The sequence below is a fragment of the Neolamprologus multifasciatus genome, chromosome 7 (genome assembly GCF_963576455.1).
Source record: "Neolamprologus multifasciatus chromosome 7, fNeoMul1.2, whole genome shotgun sequence".
NCBI classification, from domain to species: Eukaryota; Metazoa; Chordata; class Actinopteri; order Cichliformes; family Cichlidae; genus Neolamprologus; species Neolamprologus multifasciatus.
The window spans coordinates 2,041,036-2,047,038 of NC_140445.1; the positions used below are offsets into that span (position 1 = coordinate 2,041,036).

Genomic DNA, 6,003 nt, shown 5'->3' on the forward strand with positions numbered 1-6,003 from the left:
CCTTAATTTGAACTTTTACCCTGACCGCTGCCTCCTCAAGTTCATTATCGAATGGTTTCCAGAGCTCACTGTCGATGAAGAGGCTCTACCCATCATCCAAAAGCACCTCAAGCTGGTTTGGCTTGTCACTCGTGGCCACACCAATGATGAGGACCTCTGCTGTGTCCTCTACTTTTGTCTGTTGACAAAGCATAAGCACATATTTAGCCCTGCAAACATTCCCTTTTTTTATCTAAAAAGAAAATCTATGGTCATCATGTGGTTTCAGTAAGTCACCAAGAAAAAAAACACATTGTGTTTATACGTTTATATGTATGTGTTACATTATGCATTATATGATGCATGATCAATCATGCAGGTAATTATATCCCGAAGACGTCTTGGGATTATGTTCATCTGGACATCTATATGTGTGTGTGTGTGTGTATAAGATAATATGATATATATATAATATTATTTCATATTTTGACCCAGACTGAAAGAATATGTAGTTACATTTCAAAACCTAGTTCTAAACATTTGTTGATAAGACAATGCTGTGAAATATTGGTACAAAGGTTTAGCTTCTTCATACCTCAATCTTTGTAAAAGTAGTGCTGTGCAGCTGTGGCCCATATGCGGTGTGGTTCAGCTTCATGTGGGAGAGGTTAATCTGAGAATCTAGCCCTTACAATACAAATGTATGTAGACACAATTGAAATTGGCTGCATAAATACCAGAAACGGTCTTAGGAAAATATTTGTAAAAAATTGTGCTTAACAATCTTAAGAGAATTTAGTCTCTGCTTGACAGCAAAAATTATTTTAAACTGTAAAAAATACACGCAATAATGGGTTATTTGGAAACCTAAAGCCATGTAAATTCTGATGGAACCACAAATACTTACCTCCACCACCTCCCCTTGGACTGTGATGAGCCCGCCATTTGTGGAGCTCATCTTCAGCGGTGTGAGTGGAACAGGAGGATGGAGAAGATGCTCTGCTTCTGTGAAACGATCTTCACTCACAGTTAGGGTGGGTGCCCTAAAAAATTGTGTTCGCGCAGTTATATTTATATTGTATGGTGGGGCCGTGCCCCTGAGTTCGTGCCCTCTCATTACGTAACACCCCCCCTGCTGGATTTTAGAGGAAAACTCCTCGAATATAGTGACCTTGGTCACTGTCTGGCCATCTGTGATGGCTGCCACTGTTCTTTTTGGTAATCAGGGGTTTAGCTGTCCCATTGTTGAAATCCCAGCTGGTGACCCTCAGCTGGTCGCATGATCTTAACACTTTAAAGTGCAGTGGGGGTGGCCGGAAATATGGCGTCTCAGGGCGAGTGTTAAGAAGCTTCATCAAAGCCATTCTGAAAAAAAGGCAACACAAAAAATATTAAAAAGTTAATACATTTCTGTTACAACCAAGGGTCATATAATATGGTAACACCTGTAGATTTTGTGCAGTCTCTTTGCTTTCTGATGTCAAACAAAACTCAAAAATACCTTTCTGAGGTTCCTGCTTAAAAATGACAGGCCAAAAAACCCAGGCCTGTCTAAAAGTATTTTTCTGATATTAAATACAATGTTGGTTTTAAAATAAAGCTAATAGTTCTAAGAGTTCATTGAATTAATGCAAATATTACAGCAAAGAGAGTTGGTCAAAGTAACTGAAGACTGAACGCATACTCATAGAACCAATGAGATGTTTTTTCTTACCAAATTTTTATTCATTTATTTTTTGTATTTTCTAGCATATAATGTCCTTTGAAAATATGCTGGCAATACACTCCAGAAAATAAGGAATCATCACATGAATATTATCTGTGCAAAGATTGATGCTACTGAAGTGAAACACAGTGAAACAACAGTTTTAGTGAAGACAAAGCTGGGTATTCATAATTTGTGAATACCTTCTTTGGCTCTAAATTTGTGAACAAGAAATTATTTAACTTTATTTAAATGCCTAAAATATTTGTTGTTTGTTGGAGATTCCCCCCCAACACACACACACGCGAATGTAATGCACTTGCATAGTTCCTGTGGCTGTGGCTCTTTCTATTGGTCCCCCTTGTTAATCATTTGAGCCAATAGAATGACAGTCAGTCAGTCACAACCTCTGTAACCGCGCAGATAATGGCCTTTTTTTGACGAGTAATGTCTCTGAGGCATTGTGGGAAATGAAGTTATTCAGAATATGGTTTCCATTAGGTTTTTGTTTAAGTCTTTTAGCTTAACTCCTAATGGTTATTCAGTTTTTGTATAGCTTAATTGAGAAAGTGCTAGAAAGTGCTGTTGCCAGGGCAGAGTGCCAGCCTTAAGCAAATTTAGAGACTCACAGCTCAAACTTAACATCTTAAAGTTTATAAAACTGTTATAGATCTTGAAGATTTGTCAAATTCGTTAAGATCTTAATATTTCATATAAAAAATTAGGACTGAAATTATTTTTCATTAATACATTTAGATCTTTTTTCAATTAAATACCCATGAGACAATAAGTTCATCAACTATGACACCCACTAATACATTACTGTCAATAGTAAATGTGAATTTATCGATAATGAATTTCTCTGCAATAGAAACGTAACATAGGAAAAAGAAAGAAAAGTCAGATTAAATTTTGGTACTTTGACAGTCTTTATATTGACAGCAAGTTAAATGGCAAGATCTTGTGTCTTGCCCTATATTGTATTATACATATTATAAAGGTAGTAAAAAAAAAAAAACACTCTCAAAATTCAATACTTACGTTTTATGAAGTTGTTAAGAACAGTAGTCCCTCGAAGTCTCTTAGAAAGATCAAGAAAGATCAAATAAGGTTCCCGCCGGTCTTTAAATTACAACTTGTGATGTAATCTGTTGTCACCCGCCCTGATTGGCTAACTACGATTGTGTTTCGTGATTGGACTGCCTTGTGTTGATTTTATGTTATCACTGTTTTGTTGGTTTTTTTTGTTATTGTTTAACTCGTCTAATTTTAATCATGGAATTATCATTACTATTTTATAAGTCTCAAACGTAAAATTTGAGATTTATAAAATCAGTTATAGGGCTTTGGAGTTGACGTCACGCCGCAATGCATTGTGGGAGCATGCCACCATTTTATCAGGCCAGGAATCAAAACAAACACACTCGTTTGGAAGGAAGATACAAACCGTACTTAAAAGCAGCTCAAAACAAAAAGAACTTTATAGACTCAGATTGTGTCGGATGCGAAGAGACGGTACCTGCAAAAAATAGCGTGCATTGGAAACGTGGACCCGTATGGAAAAACGGCAGTGGAGCAGAAACCCCGAAGCCTGATATATTTCCGTACCTGTGGAGTCAGCGCATACACAGCGAACCAGTTTTGCAATTATAAATGTCTGGAAGCGCATATCCGATTAACCAATGGTTGGTTACAAGATTTGGCTATTTTTAGACTCCACGTTGTGAATACGTCGTCATTCAAACAAAGGTAAGTCAGCTTGAGTACTGCCAGTAAAATGCGTTTGATTTCCCTCCGAACATTCAGATTAGTGCAGCATAAATTCATTCATGAGGGGAAATTACAGTGAGAACATGTTGAGGCTCTGTTAGAATAGAATAGAATAATCCTTTAATTGTCCCACAAGGGGGAAATTTGGTTGTAACAGCAGCCAAAAAGACAAATATACAAACAAACAGGACACGGAACAGAAACATACACAATGTTTCTTACATATTTACATTAAGGACAATGGTTACTATAAACAGAGAGTACTGTACAGTTATTATATTAAATAAAAATAATTACAGGTAAGAGGCAAACCAGGTTGTAGTGCGAATTGGTTAATTAACTAACTTATTGCAGTTACAGCATTGATGTAAACATCTATGTTTGTTGGGAGTTTGAGTGCCATCATCTAGCCCTCTTTGTACCTGGTGGATGTCACAGGCCTCTGCCTCTGAATTATTGTATAGCCATTGTGTGTAAGACTGCCTCTCTATGTGCTTTAGTGCAGACAGAGCAGAAGTTCGGGACCCTGTTGTCCTTATTTCTGATCGGTGTTGGTGTGTAGCTGGCAATGTGTTGTCTGGGCTTACACTGTGCGATTGGTTTTTTTTTTGCCCATTTTGAGCCAATTTTTGAGTCGTGCGACCGTTTTGGCGATGGCCCGATTTTGGCCTTCATCGTGCGTCGTGTAGTATACGTGGGGTAACGAGAAGTGATTAACCTCATGACCAGCTCCCGATCATCCATCGCTTGGTCCTGAGGATTTCAAACCTGTTTGTAAAACTTTGGAAAGCTCATCCGAGCCTTTTCGATGTGGCCTCACAAAATTATCACGACCACAACAACCGTGAAAATAGTTGGATAGACATTGCTGCTCAATCACAGCTGCATGATCAATGTTTTTCATTAGCAATTTAGCAAAGTTGATGGCGGTGGTGTGCGTGTCTGTGTGAGTGAAAGACAGAGAGGGAGAGCAAGCGACAGAATTTCTGTTATAACCTTCATGTTATGGACGCACAGTGTGAGCACTCAGGTCGCATCAGAGCATCGGGTCGTATAGTGTGAGACTTGCATCGTGACCTACGAACTTCTAACCCCTGCGAGTCAATCGTGCAGTTTGAGCAGGAGCTGAATCGCGCGACTGACAAAATCGCAGTGTGAGCCTTGCTCTTTCAATCAGAAATGAAGCTGCAGGTTGTCTCTTCACACCTACACCGAGACAGAGCAACAGTGGGACAAACCCAAACAGCACTGAGATTCATATTCAGGCCTGACCCTTTAATGTTCTTTTCTAACCTGCAATAAATAATATGTTATATGCTTGTTTGAGAAGTATTTAAAAAAAATAAAAATAAAAATTGTTATTGCTTTTTTTCAGGGGTTGGAACCCGGGCCAGCTATTAAAATGGTCATCACCAGACCAAGGCTCAATCGAGTCATGGAAGGAGGAATCAGGTGAGATAGTAAGCTGCTGTTATATATAATATTAGTGTACAACAGTCAGGTAACATGCTCCAAGCACAATAGAAAGTGCAATGTTTAAATATAATTAATATAATTATATATACATCCTATAGCAGCTATTCACAAAAGTAAAGACAAACAAACATAAACAGTAAAACTTGTAAACAGACCAAAAACTGTCAGACGTTGACAATCCAGTTAAAAGTGATTTAAGTGATGAATAAAGTGCTCTAACTTTAAGTGCTCAGGTGAAAAACTATTGTGTGTGGGGTAGTTTTTAAGTGTATATATTGTTGTTGTTGTTATTATTATTATTGATATTATTATTATTGTCATTATTGCACAGATGACTTTCACAGTGCCTCATTTTACCCTCATATTATTATGTGCTATGTGAAATTTCAGCTAACAGAAATAAACTGTACAACAACTTGGCTGGTGACCCACTTCACATCTCCTTGCTAAACACTGGAGAATCATGCAAAGACTTTGATGTAACAGATTGACCTCTAACAGCAACCATGGGCATTAGTGATGAGAAAACCTGTGTTGAGACAGCATTGGTGAGTGTGCTTTCTTACCAGCAGCCCAAATTAGCCACAACATCTGTAAACATTTCCCAAGATCCTCCTCTTTACCTGCCACTGCTACTCTACACTGTGAGTACAGGCTGGACCCCACAGAGTGTGTGCATGTCTGCAGTGAGGATGAACTCTTCCACCTTGAAAGCACAGACGACATGGCAAATAAGATTGAGACAGCAACAGGAGAACAGGCAGCTGACCAGGAGTGGCATCAGCTCCACAGGCCAAGATTACATCTTCATGTTTAAGAGGTTTGTTATATGAGGGGTGAAACTGTGCAGAGAGAATCCTCAAAGGAACGAGACAGACTGCAGACGTGAGCACATGGACAGACATGGAGTTTAACGCAGCTGGAGAAAACTGCAAATTGAAAAACTTTAACTATAGGCCTCATGGCCTCGTTGTCCACCCTGACACTCCCTGGCTTGGTTCCTCACCAGATGGGTTGATCTTTGATCCATCTGCACAGCCACCGTTTGGACTGCTTGAGACAAAGTGTCTTTA

At 38.8% G+C, this 6,003-nt stretch overlaps 1 long non-coding RNA gene across 1 annotated transcript; it reads left to right on the forward strand.

The window, feature by feature from the left end:
* The first annotated feature begins 706 nt into the window (after window positions 1-706).
* Window positions 707-6,003, forward strand: LOC146513428 (uncharacterized). Its single transcript, XR_014874936.1, has 3 exons — window positions 707-3,433; window positions 4,830-4,906; window positions 5,321-6,003. It is a non-coding gene; the product is annotated as an uncharacterized LOC146513428 (long non-coding RNA).